General features: G+C 46.3%; 1 pseudogene; it reads left to right on the top strand.

Annotated features, from left to right (window-relative positions):
• Positions 1-1,853: 1,853 nt before the first annotated feature.
• On the top strand, positions 1,854-19,554 carry LOC119514716 (annotated as a pseudogene).
• The last annotated feature ends 1 nt before the right edge of the window (position 19,555 follows it).

Below are 19,555 nucleotides of genomic sequence, written 5' to 3' on the forward strand. Positions count from 1 at the left end.
GAATTGTGAGACAATAAATGTCTGTTGTTTCAAGCCTCCTCATTTAAGGTGCTCGGTCACAGCAGCCCGGGGAAACTCTTAAAAGGGAGCCCAGAATTCTTACCATGCCCAGCAGGCTCTAGGCGTCTGGCTTCTGCTGTCCCTGCCAGCCCCACATGGCACCTTCACCCACCTCCCCCACCTCCCTGTCATCCTCCAGCTCCCTCAAGTTCCAGACTCCCTCCTGCCCCGAAACACTGCCCACAGGCCTCTCTGCCAGGATTTCCCTCCCTTCCCTGCCTTCCACAATCCCCATACCCCACCTTCTCCAGCTTCCAGCTCCCACCCCTTCCAACCAGCCCATGGCCAGGCTGGACCTCTCCCACATCACACTCATCGTAGGGGTGAGTTTTGCACATATTTATCTGATTCTTCAGTTAATACTGTCTCACCAGACTCGGCATTTCATGAGGGTCTGTATTTGCTTCCCATTGGGCCCCCTGGCCTCACTCAGTCTCTGGCACATAGTAGCTCCTTTCATCAGTCAGCTGTTGCTGCGTAACAAACCGCCCCAACTCAATCATTTCTTCCTGCTCATGTTTCTTCAGGGTGGCTGGGGGTGAACCGGTCCAGCAGGCTGGGCTGGACGCTGCTGCTTTGGGCTGCCCACTTCACATATGTTCATTCTGGGGCTCAGGCCAAAGGGGCAGTGGAAACCCCAGGAAAGCTCTTCATTGATGGTAAAAATGCCAAGAAGGAAAGTCTGATGGTGCAAGCACATTGCCAGCCTCTGCCCGAGTCATGTCTGCTCACACCCATTGGCCAAAATAAGTCACAGGGCAGGGAAGGACATTTCTCCAATGGGGCAAGGTGGGGGACAGTAAATATTTGCTAAACGGTAATCTAACCTCCTGCAAGCCTCAACCAATATTTGTTGCATAAATGAAGATATTTGCTTGAGCAAGATTAGTCACATACGGAAACAAAGGGAGAACCTGGTGGAGAATTCGAGGAAGGTCCTGGGTGCTTTGCAAGTTTGACCTGCCCTGGATTGTGGTGGGGGCTTCCTGGGGCAGACTTTGGGAACATGTCTCCAAGGGGACCTCAGGAAAGGTCACTGTTGAGCGCGTGTGGACGTGCATACAGGCTGCCCTGCCAGTGGGCACAGAGGGGGTTCTGGGACAGGATTGTCGTCTTCTCCCTCTCCTCATAGCTCCGTGGTCTCACCCCTAGTTATGTGGACCCGGTTGATGCCGCACAGCCCAGAGCTGGTGGACCAGTCAGCCCTGGCTGCAGATAACCCAGGGCCAAAAGGCAGGACTTCATGTTCTCCTGTCAGCCCCACACCCACAGGGACCTCTCTCCCCCTCCTCTCCTTGCCGATAGGAGACCTGCATTTTCCCATGGCTGGAAGTCACCTCACAGACCCCTCCCCAGTCCTGCAGGAGGTGGGCCAGCCCCTTCCGAACCCAGCTAGAACACTGGCTGAGCAGCCTTGGAATCACAGAATCATAGACTCTCAGCCCTGGGAGGGTCCTTAAACATCCATGATGACTCGGTGGGGAAACTGAGGCATGCGGACATGAGTGACTAGCTGCAGGCTTCCAAACCAGATGGTGACAAAAGCCAGAAATTAACTTCAATGCTTTACTTTAAATTCCAGGACTAGAAGCAGAAACGTTTAAAGTCTCTCCCGGTGCCACTGACCCCAAGCAAATTCCTAAGTCACCTCGGCTTCCTCCTTCCCGCGCGGGAGCCCAAGCGTAGTCCCCAGACTTTTTTAAATAGGGCCCATTTAAAAAAATTAGTTCTGTTGTACAAAAAGTTGGCGGAGAAGTGGTAGTGGTGGCAGCTGTGGAGGAGATTTCGGGAAGATGGTGCTGATGAAGGAATTCCATGTGGTTTGGACATGTTCTGTTCAGGAGTATCAAGTTGATAGCTCTAGTCTGTGGCCGAAGCTAGTACGAATGAAACCGGTGGTGGAGAAGGAGTTGAAGTCTTCAAAACTGAACCTCTTGAGAAGGATGGAGAAAAGGGACAGCATACACACAAAATGTCGTCACCTAAAGAGCAAAGTTCCAGCAATCGTGAGGATGATCCTTGGTGTTTTGTGGAAAAGCCAGGAACACATATCCCTACCGTAGAACGATTGTAACAAATGAATACATGACGATGATTTCTTCATTAAAATTGGACCATGGCACAAACCAGACTCAGGGACAATAGACAATGTACACGGTTTAGATCCTAACACATGGACAACTGTCAAAATTGTCCATATAACTACTGCAGATTGAAGTCAAGTTGAGCCAGCAGACTACAAAACTGATGAAGACCCAGCATTATTCCAATCAGCCAAGACCAAGAGAGGCCCTTTGGGACCCAACGATGAGTCCCCGGTAGGGTCAGAGACGATATCAATCTGTTTCCGTAGTCAAAGTTCAGGGAGGGGAGCAGATGCAGCCAGCCTCGGGAGAAGAAGAAATGGACCAGTATCCTGCAGAATTGACGTTTTCCAGACATGTGTTTATGACTTTGTACACACGTGCACAGGCTCCCAACCATGTGTGTGTATATATATATATATGTATGTGCATGTATTTCTGTAGCTGTATGTAAAATGCATGTAGTGCTACGACAAAGGGTCACACACTGGTGTATATATATGAACAAAGGAACATACTGATGTACAATATCTCCAAAGTACTGTATCTATCTTCAGCAAGAATGCAGGAGAAAATATTTTCTATATATGTATATACCTGGATTTTAATAATTATCAGAGTAATATCATTAATGGGCAAATGGACTGCAACATAATACTAGCTGGGATGTTTCATAAATGTCAAGTCATGGACCTATATATATAGCCTTTTATTATCTTTCTGTTCTTTAAATCAGTCCTACAAATTTTTATTTTAGGACCATAAGCAAACAGACTCCCAAAGTAAAATTCATTCTAAAATTTTTGGTAGTCTAATAAATCTGGGATGTGAACTCTGAATGTATTTATAACACTTTATTTCTGATGGTCACTATCTTACAGACAAATTTGACAACATCTATTAGTGAGGGGGTAAAGTCACAGGCCAATTTTTAGTTGTGTACCCCGAAGGAAAAATCCCTTTTAAAAATTTCCTGTTTTTATTGGATTTTCGTATTTTAAATTTCAAGTATTTTTCTTCATCAAACCTAGCAAAAATGGAGATGATGGTTTCTGATTTATAATAAACGCTATACAATTTTCAGGCATGTGTTAGAAAAAGAAATTAAGAAATCAATCTTAATAGTGTTGTAGGCTGTGTAGAAAAGTGGATGTTTAGCACTTCTTTGGAGCCCTGTTTCTGAAATGACTGTTTTCTGAAATTGCAGCTTGGAAGCTGTGCAAATGGTCTCGATTCCTCACAGCTTACACAATAGGATGCAGGGATGAAGTTTTGCTCTTTTCATGTTGAAATAAATATACTTTGGGTGGAGGTGGGGGTGGGGTGCTGACTTGGAGAGGAGACTCCACCCTTTCCATGTGCTCTCACAGAAGGTCCATGGGCCTTTTTAAATTTTGGTCCTTACAAAAAGGCAACAATAGCTGGGTAAGGTTTTTTGTCAACTCTCTCTGTCCGAATGCAGCTGTCCTCCTGTCGGTCCTGGAAGCTGGACATTGTGGGAGCCTTCCTGTCACAAACCGTCTTCTTTAACTTCTTGTCCCTCCTAAAACATGCCAACCCCTGTAGTCAAATCACGCTGGTCAGCTGCTTTGCTGGCAGCCCCTCCATCCCTGTGCCTCATTTTCCCACGTGGCCCTGTGTAGTCTGCAGTGCTGCAGCCACTCGGGCAGGGCGTTTGGGATCCCTGCTGTAGGGCCCTGCTGTCCTCAGCCACGAATCCACGTCTCGCTTGTCCTCTGAGTTCAGGATAGAGGCTGACTCTCCTTCCTGGGCACTGTTGTAAGGTGGGTTTCATCAGAGCTTCATCATCGTCTGCAAAGTGTGTGGTGGGAGGAGGATAATTGCTAATTTTGCGAAACAGAGTCTAGTCCTGTTTTAGTTTGCTAAAGTTGCCAAAATGCAATATATTGGAAATGGTTTGGCTTTTACAATGGGGATTATTAACTTACAAGTTTAGGGTTCTGAGGCCATGAAAATGTCTGAATCTAGGCATCAACATGCGATGCTTTCCCCCTGAAGACTGGCCACTGGCGATCTGGGACAGCTCTGCTACATGCCAACATCTGTGTCTCTTCTCTCCTGGGTTTCACTGCCGTCAGCTTCTGGCTGCTTCTCCCTCAGCTTCTCTGTTTTCTGTGTGTCCTTCTCTCTCAGCTTCTCTGGCTTTTCTCTCTCAGCTTCTCTGAATTTCTTCTCTTACAAAGGGCTCCAGTAAGAGGATTAAGACCCTCCCGGGACACACCTCAACTGAAATAACCTAATTGAAAGGTCCCACCGATGATAGGTCTCCACCCACAGGAAGGGATTAGCTTTAAGAACATATCTTTTCTGGGGTGCACACAGCTTCAAGCCATCACAAGTCCACTCCTTTTAATGAACTTAACTCTTGCCAGCACCTGTAGCATCACGAGGAACTTTGGTGCACATGGAAATGAGAACCCAACACATGGATTTTAATGTTTTTCTAACAACTGTGGCAATTTGAAAGAATGTGCGGTGAATGTAAAAGACCTAGTTTACTTGTCAGTCTCTTGTAAATTACAGTATAACAAAGTAAACGGAATTTTAACAAAAAATAAATTTGATCACAAAATGACAAAAAAACTAAAACTGGTGGGAAGGTGGTGTGGCAGGGTGGACTCAGGCATCACCTGCTGGGGTCAGAGCCCAGCTCAACCGGGACTTGCTGTGTGACCCTGGGAGAGTCACCTACCCTCTCTCTGCTTTGGGTTCCTCATATGTAAGATGGGGATGAGAATAGTCCACACGTGGTGGGTGTGGTTGCACACTCCTTTGCTTTGCCCGCCTCCTGGCCCAGCTGTCTCTGCAGGTGTACCAGCCGGCTTCCCATAGGTGTTACCTGTTAGCACTCACCTGTGCATTCCTCTAACCTCCAACCTCTCATTCTGGGGCTTCCTTGATGACTCTGAGGCTTGGGAGACTGTGAGACCCTGGCTGGCACCCATGCTTGGCTGCCCAGAGGTGCAGGTTGGTTAACATCCACGGGGACAAGCTTTAGCCGGTGGATAATTTCCTCTCCCTGAGTCGCAGCGTGTGTGTCTTCCCCGAACAGCCGAGCAGGCAGGCAGCGGTGCCTGGTGGAGACCGGCTCGAGGATGTTCCCTCCTAACGCTCCTCTCTCTCCTCCTTCTGCTGCCTCGCACTGGCTCTCAGTCCAGTTATTGTCTGGTCATCGCCACAGCAGAACATTTCCAAAAGGGGACTTCTAGTTAAGCACGGCGGACCAATCACCCATATGTATTGCCCTCCCAAAATTTCATTAAAATGAATTTGTCAAGTATAAATGAATAAGGACAAAAGGATGGGAGAGGAGAAGACGACAGATGAGGGACCAAGTGGTCGCTGGTTCAGCAGAGCAGAGAAAGTGCCGGCGGGGGAAGCCATGCACCCTGCAGAGCTCGGTATGGAACCTGGTGAGGTTGGAGGCATGGGTCCCTGTGAATGGGGGTGTGGGAAGTGAAGGGCTTGAAAATGCTCCTGAAGGAGCTGGACCCACAGATTCCCTCCCCGACCAGGTGCAGCCAGGCTAGTCCCCACCCAGCCTGGGGGGAGCTGGGCTGAGAGACAGCAGACAGAGGGGAGAGGGGAGCATCTTTCTGAAAAGAAGGGGATGAAGCCTGAGTCTGCACCCTGAACCGGGGATCCCTGCCCCCTTCCCCTGCTTCAGCTCCGGAAGCACCAGAAGCCAAACTTTTGCCTCACAGGTAAGAGAGGAATCTTTTCTAGGAAAATGGACCTGTCCAAGAGCAAAGACTGCAGAAGGTGACATTTGAAGGGCACTTGACAAACAAGAGATGACCCTACAGTGCATGCCACCTGTGGTGGTTTGAAGCTGTACGAACCCTGGAAAAACATGTTCTTAACTTAATCCATTCCTTCGGGTGTGAACCCACTGTAAGTAAGAAATTTAATGAGGTTAAGGTGTGGCCCACCTCAGTCGGGATGATCTTAATCCTATTACTGGAGTCCTTTACAAGCAGAATGAAATTCAGACAAAGAGAAAGTCACAGGGAGTAGTGAGAAGCTGACATTCAATGGAACCCAGAAGGGAATGGAGAGGCCGGAGAGGCCACCGTGTCATGGAGGAGCCAAGGACCAAGGATTGCTGGCAGCCAGCCCTAGAACTCCAGCCTTCAAGAAGGAAGCACCACCTTCATGACAGCTTGATTTGGCCTTTCTTTTGGCCTCAAAACTGTGAGCTAATAAATTCCTGTTGTTCAAGCCCACCCATTGTGTGGTGTATGCTTGAGCAGCCAAGGACACCAAAACAACCCCCCACACGTACACACTGAGTTTCCAATCTGCCTTTTCAGGCTCACTTTTAAATGCAAATGGATATCTAAGGATGACCAGACATTTGAGGATAATCTCTGTATCTGTCAGGAGAGATGAGGTTATGTTTGGTAACAAGCATCCCCCAAAGCTAAGAGGTTTCAAATGGCCACAGTTTATTTTTTGCTCACACTCCACGGTGAACTCAGGACCCAGAACCTGGAGCCTCCACCACCTAGCAGGATGCTGTGGCAAAGGGTAGATGTGATGTTCCAGTTTGCTAATGCTGTTCTTATGCAAAATATGAGAAATGGATTAGCTTTTATAAAGGGGGGTTATTTGGTTACAAAGTTATCGTCCTAAGGCCACAAAAGTGTCCAAACAAAGGCATCAACAGTAGGGCACCTTCGCTGAAGAACACCGATGGCATCTGGAAAACCTGTCAGCTGGGAAGACACATACATGGCTGGTGTCTGCTCCAGGGTTCTGGTTTCAAAATGGCTTTCTCCACACTGTCAGTTTCGGCTTTCAACGGCTGTCTTCAAAAGGTCTCTCTAGGCTGCAGCCAACATCAGGGTCTACAACTCCAAGCATCTCTGAGCTAAGCCAGCTAGCTTCTGGGCCAGCATTTTTAAAGGACTCCAGTGATTAAATCAAGACCCACACTGGATGGGCAGGGCCACACCTCCATGGATATAATTCAATCAGAGTTATCACCTACAGTTGGGTGGGTCACATCTCCATGGAAACAACTTAATCCAAAGATTCCAACCTAATCAACACTAATGCGTCTGCCCACACAAGATTGCATTAAAGAACATGGCATTTTGGGGGACACAATACATCCAAATCAGCACATGTGATAACTTCCATAATGACTCTCTACCTTTATTAATATATTTTTTTAATTTTTAAATGGTCTGAAGCTTACAGAAAAGTTGCAAGTATAGTGTAAAGAACTTTTTTCTTGAACGATTTGAGAGTTCTGACATGATGCCTCATTGCCCCCAAATGTTTTCTGTGTTTCCTACCAAAAATAGAGGCCATTCTCCTTGTCTAAGTTTAACAGAGCTGCAAATTTTGTTGGGATTGCATTGAATCTGTAAATCTATTTGGGTAGAACTGACATCTTAACAATAGTTAGTCTTTCAGTCTTCCATTTATTTAGGTCTTCCTAGATTTCTTTTTAGCAATATTTTAAAGTTTTCCATGTACAAGTCCTTCACATCTTTGGTTAAATTTATTCCTAGATATATGATTCTTTTAGTTGCTATGGTAAATGGAATTGTTTTCTTGGTTTCCTTTTCAGATTGTTCATTGCTGGTGTATAGAAACACCACTGATTTTTGTGTGTTGATTTTGTACCCTGCCATTTTGCTAAATTCATCAATTAGCTCTAGCAACTCTCTTGTAGACATTTTTTTTTTTGCAATTTTCTATATATAGAATCACATCATCTGTGAATAGGGATAGTTACATTCTTCCTTTGCAACATGGATGCCTTTTATTTCTTTTTCTTGCCTAATTGCTCTGGCTAGCACTTCCACTACAATGTTGAATAGCAGTGGAGAAAGCTGACATCTTTGTCTTGTTCCTAGTCTTAGACAGGAAGTTTTCAGTCTTTCACCTTTAAGTATGATATTAACTATGGGTTTTTCATATATGCTATCATGTTGAGGAAGTTTCCTTATTTTCCTAGTTTTCTGAGTGTTTTTATCAAGAATGGGTGCTGGACTTTGTCAAATGCCTTTTCTGCATCAATTGAGATGATCATGTGGTTTTCTGTTACTGCAAGGACATTTGTGGCTGGTTAATAAACCAGAAGGCCGGTTTATGAAATCTTCAGTCAACTGATTGCATCTGTGGCTGATTACATCAAGAAGGGAGTGTCTTTTGCAATGATAAAATTCAATCAGCTGGATTAAATCCAATCAGTTGAATTCTTTTAAGGGAGAAGAGAAAGAACTTTCACTTCTTTTTCAGCCAGCCAGCCTCTCCTGAGGAGTTCATCAAAGATCTTCATTGGAGTTGCCAGCTTGCTACCTGCTCTATGGAATTTGGTCTTGTGCATCCCCACAGTTGCATGAGACACTTTTATAAAATCTCATATTACATGTAACTCCTGGTTCTGTTTCCCTAGAGATCCCTAACTAATACAATTATATCGATTTATTTTGAACCAAGTTTACATTCCTGGGATAAATCTCACTTGATCATGGTGCATAATCCTTTAAATGTGCCATTGGATTTGATTTGCTAGCATTTTGTTGAGGATTTTTACATCTATATTCATAAGGGAGCTTGGTCTCTAATTTTCTTTTCTTGTGATATCTTTATCTGGTTTTATTATTTGGGTGATGCTGGCCACACAGAAAGAATTAGGAAGTCTTCCCTTTTCTTCAATTTTTAGGAAGAGTTTGAGAAGGGTTGATATTAATTCTTCTTTGAATGTTTGGTAAAATTCACCAGTGAAGCTATCTGGTCCTGGATTTTTTTGTTGTTGTTGGGAGGATTTTGATTACTGATTCAATTTCATTACTTGTGATAAGTCTGTTGAGATCTTCTATTTTTTCCTGAGACATTGTGGGAGCCCTGGGCCCAGGGCCTTCCCCAAGAGCCTTGAAGACTGCACACAGCAGCTTGTGTGACCTGGGTCAGTTAAGGTGTGACCTATTCTCCTTGTAGAATCAGGCCTCTGGTGCTAAGTGTAATCTATAGCTTACCTCCTCCCTGAAACTCCCTGAGGTACTATTAACTACAAGATAATCTACAATCCTCCCCTCTTCCCTGTTGACTACAATTGATCCCTCCTTATATCACAAGACCCCCACTCCAGCCTTATGCTCTCATGCCCATTGGAATGTCGAGCCCTTATAACCAGCTGGCTCAGCCCCCCAAAGGGTGGACTATTTCAATGTTGAGCTCTGAGTCTGCCGCCATTCAGAGCCGCTCCTGAATCCAGCCAATGCTCCTGAATCCAGGCAATGTGACGGACTTCCATTTCCTTGTAAGTAAGCCCTGAATAGAAAGTTCATGCCTCTGAACATGTCTGGCATCTTCTTTGGCCTCTTGGTAGCAAAGGCCCATTTGGGCTGTGACAGGCAGTCTAAGTAATTTGTATATTTCTGGGAAATTGTCCATTTCATTTAAGTTGTCTAATTTGTTGGCATATTATAAGTTCATAGTATTCTTTTATAACTCTTTAAGATTGGCAGTAATGCCCTCCTTTCATTTTTGAATTTTGTTATTTGAATCCTCTCCCTCTCCTCTCTCTCTCTCTCTCTTTCTCTCTGTCTCTCACCAATCTAGCTAAAGGTTTGTCAATTTTATTGAACTTTCAAGAACCAATTTTTAAATTTCATTGATTCTCTTTATCGTTTTTTAATTTTCTATTTCATTTATCTCCTCTCTAATCTTTATGATTTCCATCCTTCTGCTTACTTTGGGTTTAGTTTAGTAGTTTAGTGTTTCGTTTTTTTTTTTTTTTAGTTCCTCTAGGTGCAAGGATATGTGTTACTGGTTTGAGACCTTTTACTTTTTTAACGTAAGTATTTAGAGCTATAAATTTTCATCTCAGCACTACCTTTGCAGTATCCCATAAGTTTTGGTATTTTTGTGTTTTCATTTTCATTTATCTCAAGATATTTCCTAATTTTCCTTGTGATTTCTTTGTTGACCCATTGACTGATTAAGAATGTGTTGTTTAATTTCCACATATTTGTGAATTTTCCTGTTTTCTCTCTATTATTGATTTCTGGTTTTATTCCATTGTGGCTGAGGAAGTTACCTCTCATGATTGAAATCTTTTTAAATTCATTGAGACTTGTTCTGTGATTTAACATATGATCTTTCATAGAGAATAATCCATATGCACTTGAGAATAATGTGTATTCTACTGTTGTTAGATGAAATGTTCTATCTGTCTGTTAGATCTAGTTGGTTTATAGTATTTTTCTATTTCCTTATTAATTGTGTAGAGGTCTATCCATTATTGTAAGTGCTGTACTGAAGTCTTCTACTATCAGTATAGAACTGTATATTTCTCCTGTTAAATCTATTGACATTTGCTTTATCTATTTTGAGGCTTTGTTGTTAGGTGGATACAGTTTTATAATTGCTATATTTTCTTGATGAAGTGACCCTTTAGTCAATATACAGGGTTCTTTGTTCCTTTTAGCAGTTTGTAACTTAAAGTCTATCTTGTTTGATATTAGTATAGATACCCATGCTCTCTTTTGGATACTCTTTGCATGGAATATTCTTTTTTTCATTCTTTCACTTTCAATTTACTTGTGTCTTTGAACTTAAGGTGAGTCTTTTGAAAACAGCATATAGTAGGGTAACGCTTTTTTATCCATTCTGCTGACCTCTACATTTTGACTTGAGAATTTAATCCATTTACACTTAAAGTACCTATTGATAATTCTGGACTCACTTTTTCCAGCTTACTACTTGGGTTTTGTAAGTCTCATACATTTTATGTCTCTTCATTCTTCCATTACTGCATATTTTTGTATATAGTTGATCTTTTACAGTGAACCCTTTATAATCCCTTCTCATTTCCTTCTGTGCATATTTCCCACTATTTTCTTTGTGGTTACCATGGGGCTTAAATTTAACATACTAAATCTATAACAATCTCATGTTATTTGATACTCACTTAACTTCAATAGCATACAAAACTATACTCCTGTACCCCTCCATCCTCCCCACCTTTAAGTTGTTTTTTTCATAATTTATATATTTATATATGATGAATCAAAAAACAGAGATTTATCACTACTTCTTGGGTATTTTCATTTTAGATCCTGTAAGAAGGAGAAAATGGTACTACAAACCAAAACTGCAATACTACTGGCATTTATATTTTCCTGTTTTGCTACCTTTACTGGACATCTTTATTTTTTCATGCAGCTTCAATATATTCCTTTAATCTGAAGAACTCCCTTTAGTTTTTCCTATAGGTCTGCTCTAGAGAAGATAAACTCCTGTGCCAATTTGGATGCATTATGTCCCCCAAAACACCATTATCTTTGATGCAATCTTGTGGGGGCAGACGTATTGGTGTTGATTAGTTTGGAAACTTGTGATTCAGTGTTTCCATGGAGATGTGACCCACCCAACTGTGAGTGACACCTTCGATTAGGGTGTGATCTCTTGACTGAATGTTTCCTTGGAGGTGTGGCTCCACCCATTCAGCGTAGATCATTATTGGATCACTGGAGTACTTTAAAAAGAGCCACACAGTCCCAGACGCTGCTGCAGCCTAGAGAGGAATGTCTGGGAGAAAGACATTTTGGAACCAGAACTCCAGAGCAGACACCAGCCACATGCCTTCCCAGCTAACAGAGGTTTTTTGGACACCATTGACATTCTCCAGTGAAGGTACCCGATTGTTGATGCATTACCCTGGACACTTTATGGCCTTAAGACTGTAACTGTGTAGCTAAATAAACCCCCTTTATAAAAGCCAATCCATTTCTGGTATTTTGCATGATGGCAGCATTAGCAAACCAGAACAACTCCCTCAGTTTTTGTTTGTCTGGTTGTCTTACTCTGTCCCTCATTTTTGAAAGACGGTTTTGACAGACACAAAAACTCTTGGTTGACTTTTTTTTTTCGCTTTTAGCACTTTAAGTATGTCACCCACTGCATTCTTGCCTCCATGGTTTCTGATGAGAAATCAGACTTAACCTTATTGAGGCTCCTTTACACATGACATGTTGCTTCTCTATTGTGGCTTTCAGGATTCACTCTTTCTCTTTGACATTTAACTCTTAAAATGTGCCTCAGTGTGGGTCTATTTAGATTTATCTTGTGTGGAATTCATTGAGCTTCTTGGACATGTGTAAATATGTCTTTCATTAATTTGGGGAAGTTTTTCAGTCATGATTTCTTTGAATATTTTTTCTGTGTTTTCTCCTTTTGGGACTCCCATATACATATATTGGTATGTCTGATGGCATCCCACAGTTTCCTCAGGCTCTGGTCACTTTTTTTCATCCTTTTTTCTTTCTGCTTCTCAGATTGAATCATTTCAACTGATTTTTCTGCAAGTTCACTGATTATTTTCATCTGCCAGCTTCAATTGCTATTGAATTCCTCTAGGAAATTGTTTTTTCTATTGTTGGGATCTTCAGCTCTGATTCCTTCTTATGATTTCTATCTCTTTATTGATACTCTCTTTTTGTTCATCTATCATTTTCCTGATTTCCTTTAGTTCTTTGTCTGTGTTTTCCTTTAGTTCTGTTTATATATTTAAGATAACTTTTTAAAAGTCTTTGTCTGGTATGTCCAAGGTCTGGTATTCCTTGCTGATGATTGCTGATGCTTTATCATGGGCCATCATTTCCTATTGATTTGTATGTTTCTTGTAATCTTTTGTTGCACAAGCCCTGAGTCCTTGTCCTCTGATTTATTTGGGCCACAGAGATTTCCAGAGCTTTGATCAAGGACCATCTCTGGGTGGTGGCTTGCAGTATTGGGTTGGCCGAGTGCCAGTCAGCCCCCTCCCGCCCTTCCCCAGCCCCCTCCCATTCTGCACCCATCACTGCTCTGTCTCCCGAGGCCACACAGCTCAGTGTCTGTGTGAGGTCCCCAGGGTGCCCTTGCAGAACCCAGGAAGAGGAGACCTGGGTGGAGCAAGTTGAATTTCCTTTCTATTTAAAGAAAAATCACAAGTAAATATTTTTAGGTGCCAGCTAAGAAGTGGCTTCCTTTGCGCAGCGTCTTTTTTGCCTGGCGCAGGCTGGGTGGTGGCTGACCCCGTCTGCAGAGTTACGATGTGGAGAGGAGGAAGCAGAGGGCCTATCCTCTCCTGAGGCTGGCTGGCTCAGGACAGATGCTGACATCTGGTTTAAGTGAGGGGTCTGTTTTCCCCCCACTCAACCAGTGGGTTTGTCTGGAGCTCCAGAAGGAACTTTCCGGAAATTGGTGGCAATTTGAACCCGGGCTCCTTCTGGCCTCTGGATTTCATTCTGATACCAGACCACCCAGACAGCTGGCACTCACCAAGATTGGGCTGAGCTCTGTCTGGGAGTTGCATCTGGGAGATGCTTTGCAGTCCATGCCTAAAGCAAGGGCAGTCTCTGTGATTGTCAACCTGCCTCTCAGTCAGGGCAGGGGAGGCCCTGAGAAGGGAAGCGGAGGGGAGGGGAGGGGCTCCCGCAGCTCAGCTGGGGCATGCTTGTCTCACAGGGCGGCCGGGAGGGCACAGGGAGCTGCAGCCAAGGCTCAGGGGAAACTCTGGGCTCCAGCCGGGGGAGGTGGAGCATGCAGTTGTGCAGAGCAGGGCAGCAAAGCGAATGAGGAGGAAGCCAGGCGGAACAGGCCCCCTGGGGCTGGGCTGGGGGCTGTGCAGCTTTGCTGTAAATCTGCCTGCACATGCTGTGATTCCCACAGTTAAAAGAGCCCTCTGAGAAGTAACTGAGCTTTCAAAGGGCTCCCTGGTCATTAAGGAGGAGTTGATTCTCCAGCCTGCCCCCACTGTGAGCAGTGAGCACCTTGGAAATTACATCCTATTGGAGCCCACCAGATCTGAGAGAGGCGCACTCCAGCCTCCTTGGCTGTGGATGCTGAGACTGAGGACCAGAGAGGGGAAGAGGCTGGCCCTAGGTCACACAGCACAGCTCTCTTCATCGGTCAACATTCAGCTGAAGCATCCCTTCCTCCAGGAAGCCTTCCATGATGCATTCCAGGGTCTGAACTTGCTAGGTAGTGATCTCCTGGGTTCTTGTCTATTTCCCCCTCCAGACTGGGAGTCCTGGGGAAGAGTCCTTTCTGTACTGTTGCTGGTTTATCCCGATACAGGGTGCTCTGTATCTCAGTAGGGAGTCTATAAAAACCTGGAGTCTTGTGAAGCCAGTCCATAAGCATAGACCGAATACCTGATTTGTGACCATCAACTTGATGGCAATCTTTCCTGACTCCCTGCCCCCCACTCAGCAGCACCACTTACACCACCCCACCCCCCCAGTACTCTGCTCCTCTCCCAACATTCGAGACACCCAAGCATGCTCCTTGCAGGGTGCTCAGCTCTCCTGCTAGACCATCATTTCCGGAGTACATGTTGGGTTTGGGGCATCTTGTCTAAGACACAGGCCTGGCGCCCCAGGGTTTAACCTCAGTTTCCAGAGGAGGAAACCAAAGCTCCTAGTGGCAGAGTCACCCTGTGCTGGGAGCCGGGCCTGGGAGCCACACCAGGGAGCCCCGTCTGGGAGCCGGCCAGCGCCGGGCACAAGGATGGCAGCGGCCTCGGCTGCTGATGGGAAACACATGGGAAGGAGGCTCCCACACAACACAACACACACGGTGCAGCGCAGACTTTCCTTTGATGGGGCCATGGCAAACCACTGCCGATTCAGTTGCCGACTCGGTCAGCAAGCACTTACTGAGTGCCAACTGTGTACCAGGGAGTGTATGCCCAGCTCATGGGGAAGTTTTTTTTTTTTATTATTAAATTCAGTTTTATTGAAATACATTCACACACCATACAATCATCCATGGTATACAATCCACTGTCCACAGTATGATAACATAGTTATGCATTCATCACCACAATCTATCTCTGAACATTTTCCTTACATCAGAAAGAACCAGAACAAGAATAAAAAATAAAAGTGAAAAAAGAACACCCAAATCATCCCCCATCCCACCTCATTTGTCCTTTAGTTTTTATCCCCATTTTTCTACTCATCCATACACTAGATAAAGGGGGTGTGACCCACAAGGTCTTCACAATCACACTGTCACCCCTTGTAATCTACATTATTATATAATTGTCTTCAGGAGTCCAGACTGCTGGGTTGGAGTTTGGTAGTTTCAGGTATTTACTTCTAGCTATTCCAATACATTAAAGCCTAAGAGGTGTTATCTATATAGTGCATAAGAATGTCCACCAGAGTGACCTCTCGACTCCACTTGAAATCTCTCAGCCACTGAAACTATTTCGTCTCATTTTGCATCCTCATGGGGAAGTTTTGACTACAGTTTGGTGTGGAAAAAGCAGGTCATTGTCGCTCCTGTTCATGGTTGCGTCCCTGGCACCTACCTGGAACAGCGCCTGGCACTCAGTAGGTACTTGTAGAATGAATGAATGCATGCACGCATGAATGAATGAATGAGTCTAGTGGTAGACGGTTTGGTAGCTGTGTTCACTGGACCCCTCCCCTATTCAAAACCCTTTGATGACTCCCCATTGTCCATGGAGTGACTTTCAAACTTTTCCTCCAAACCCTCCAACCCCCTCACGTGGGAATAACCTTGAAATCTTGTGCTTTCTACTTGAAAGAGGTGGAATTTTGCATTCTTCTCCAGTTTTGTTTCAGCATAAAAATCACATTTTTTAGTACAGCTGTTGTTTGAGGAGCAAAAGCCTTGCTTGCCCTGTGGCTCCGCGCCCGTCCACTCTCTGTGAGGGGTCCGGCTGGAGAAGCTGGGGCTGACCCAGGAGAACATCCACTGCCACCGACCTTGAGCTCCCTTCTCCCTGGTCCTGAACTCAGGTTGCTTCTGGCCCCCTGCCCAGGTTTCCCCTCTTTCACCCCCATCCCCTTCTCCTGGACGGCGTTGTGCTGGTTTGAATGTGTTATGTCCCCCAGAAAAAGCCATGTTCTTTGATGCAATCTTGTGGGGCAGAAGTTTTAGTGCTGATGAGATTGGAATCCTTTGAGTGTTTCCGTGGAGATGTGCCCCACCCAACTGTGGGTGGTGACTCTAATTGGATAATTTCCATGGAAGTGTGACCCCACCCATTCAGCACTATATACAGGCTCAGACAGAAGGAGCGAACTTGCTACAGCCAAGAGGGACACTTTGAAGAAAGCACAGGAGCTGCAGATGAGAGACAGTTTGAAGATGGCCGTTGAAAGCACTCTTGCTCCAGAGAAGCTAAGAGAGGGCAAATACCCCAAGAGCAACTAAGAGTGATATTTTTGAGGAACTGCAGCCTAGAGAGGAATGTCCTGGGAGAAAGCCATTTTGAAACCAGAACTTTGGAGCAGACGCCAGCCACGTGCCTTCCCAGCTAACAGAGGTTTTCTGGACGCCATTGGCCATCCTCCAGTGAAGGTACCCGATTGCTGATGTGTTACCTTGGACACTTTATGGCCTTAAAACTGTAACTTTGTAACCAAATAAACCCCCTTTATAAAAGCCGATCTGCTGTTTTACATTCCAGCAGCATTAGCAAACTAGAACAGGCGTCTACCATTGCTCAAAACATAATGCAGCACCTCTTCCTCCAGGAAGCCCTCGGAGCTGAGCCTCCATCCTGCCCTCTATGTTGTACGTCTAATACCGTATTATACTTCAGAGTCTCATGTCTGTCCTTGGTATTACCCAGGACTCTGGTTGTGAATGACAAAAATCCAATTCAAGTTAGAATAAGTTGGAAAATAAAGGTGGATTGGTTCACGTAACTGGGGGCAGGCAAGGGTGGCATGAGCCCCCAGAGTTACTGGAGTCGAGGGCCCCTCGTGCTCTTGTCTCATTGGCTTCGTTCTGTGGGACCCGCTTTCCCGGCAGGCAGGAATCTGCCGACACCCCAGGCAAACACACAAATGGCTCTAAAGTGAAGGGGTGAAATGATTTTTTTCCACCAGCTCCAGGGAGAGAAGTCCCAGGGAAGGTGTGTGAGTCCAGTTCCGTGACAACAGACGGTGCCCACAAATTAGGATGACGTGAGGAGCGTTCAGAAAAGGTCTATTACAGAGGCACGGACAAGGCAGGGAAACCACGGGGTGATACAGCCCCTGAGGCTGCTGCCCAGTGGGGGTCCTGCTCCCACCTCCAGGGCCAGTGGGAGGGGAAGGTGCTGGAACCCTAAAGGATGGAGTCATGCATGGGGAAGAGGGCTGCCCGCACCGGAAGGTGACCTTCCTTCTGGATGCAGCCGGCTGAGGCCACCCTGCAGAGCTGGGGAAGTAAATTGCCCCAGGTCCTTCTCACTCTACTGACCCACACTCTAGTGGCTGAATCCACTGGAAGCCAAGGGGGCAGGTTGCTGCAGCCCAGCTTCCTGGGGCACAGACCAGGGTGGAGAAGGGTGGAGGGAGGAGCTAGCAGGTCAATAGAAGACACGCAGAAGGTCCGAGTGGCCCACTGCATCCCCATTGCTCACCGGGCCTCACTGTGGCCAGGGGATGGGTCTCCCATGGGCCCAGCCTTGGGGTCTGCCCCCTGGAGGTGGGGTGGGAGCTGTAGCCAGAGGAGGAGAGGGGTGCTGGGAAGATCATTGCAAAGGCCACTATACCTCCCCCCAACCCAGCAAACTATAAGCTCCAAGGAGCCAGGGCCTGTGGGTGATCCCTGTTTCTCTCCAGAGTTCAATGTGGATAAGTGTTTGCTGAATGAATGAACGATGAACTGCAAAGCCTCGTGCACTGGGTACACCTGGCACAGAAGTGTTCAGTCACCTCCCTGGGGCAATGAGCGCATTTCTGGAATCTACCATTCAGGAGCACAGGCGCTGGAGCACGGCCTCTCCGTCTGCTGCTTCATGAGCTCAGCGCACGCCCCTGCCACACCCGCGTCTTCCTCCAGGCCTGCGGCCAGCTGCGGTTGGGGCCCGGGCCGCCTCCCTGCCAGGTGATGGGGCGTCCCTGGGGGAGCTGCCAGGGGAGCTCTGGGGGTCTTCAGGAAGGAGGGACAGGCACCCCTGGCACTGAGCACTTGCTGGGAAGACTGTGATGGAGAGGGAGCGGGGAGAAAGGAGTCCCTTCTATGGGAACTGCAGCCTATTTTCTGAAAGAGTCACTGTCCCTGGGGTGGTGGTGGGAGGGGAGGCTGCGCCAGGGGCAGGCGTGTGGGCCTGGCCCTCAGAGAGGATGCGGGGGTGGACCTCGCCCCAGAACTCTGCCTCCTTGTCACCTGGGACCCTTGTTAGCTGAGGTGACCCACACAGTGTCTGCGTCAGCTCCCAGAGGGCCCCTCGTCCGAGCCAGCTCAGAATGATGTGTGCACGTGAGGGACGGGCCACCGCACCCTCCCTCTCCCCCGGTCCCCTACACTGCCTCTTGGGATCTCGTGAAACCCCCCCCACAGCCGCACGTTACATTACGTTGTAATGTTTGTAAGGAATCAAAGTGCGGCTAAGAACGGGCGCTGGGGTGGCCTGCGGTGGCCTCGGAAGGTTTGAGGTGCTCAGAGTCACTTCAGCAGGTGGCTCTGGGGGAGCCGAGTCCAGCGTTAAAATCCATGCTTATCTCTGAGTGCACAAGGACGCTCCCCGGCCGTTTCCCTCCCATCCACCTCCTTCGAACTCTGTCCTCAAACACCAGGGCTGCTCCGGCAGAAGCCTGCAAAAATCTATTTGTCAATATGGCCTTGGCTTGGATTTCTTTGGAGAGTACTTGCTTCTAAAATAACTTCATGATTAGAAAAACTTTCGGTGGTGTATTAGTTAGGGTTCTCTAGGGAAACAGAAGTAATGAGAGGTGTCACTGATTATCAAATTGTAAAAGTGACTCATGCAACTGTGGGTGTGCATGAGCCCAAATTTCTGTAGAGCCGTCAACAAACTGTCAACTCCAAGGAAGATGTCTGATGAACTCCTCAGGAAACGAACTGGCAACTTCGATGAACTCCTCAGGAAATGCTTCACCGGGCAGCCGAAGAAGAAGTGAAGATCCTGTATCTGTCTTGCTTATAAGTCTTCAACTGATAAATTGGATTAAATCCAGCCAATCGCATTCTCTCATTGTGGAAGGCACACCCTTTGATGAGTCATCAGTCACAGCTGCAGTCCATTGACTGATGATTTAATAAACCAGCCTGTTGGTTTATTAACCAGCCACAGACGTCCTCACAGCAATTGTTAGGCCAGTGTTTGCTTGACCAGACAGCTGGGTCACCTGGCCAAGTTGACACATGAACCTAACCATTACAGGTGGGTATTCCGTACTCCAGAACACAGGAGAACAACTGCTAAAATGGTTATTTCTAGTAACTTGGCCTGCCCTTGCTTATGGTAACGGGAGGCATTCAATGAAAAGTTCTGAAGCTCTTCATGTGCTCTCAGGCCACAGGGGTCCGTGGGGTTCTGGGTCCTGCATCTTCCCCTTTCAGGAGCAGCTGGGCCTTGGGGGCAGGGGCAGCCCCGTCCTCTTTCACGCAGTGAT

Source organism: Choloepus didactylus, chromosome 2 (assembly GCF_015220235.1).
Source record: "Choloepus didactylus isolate mChoDid1 chromosome 2, mChoDid1.pri, whole genome shotgun sequence".
NCBI lineage: Eukaryota > Metazoa > Chordata > Mammalia > Pilosa > Megalonychidae > Choloepus > Choloepus didactylus.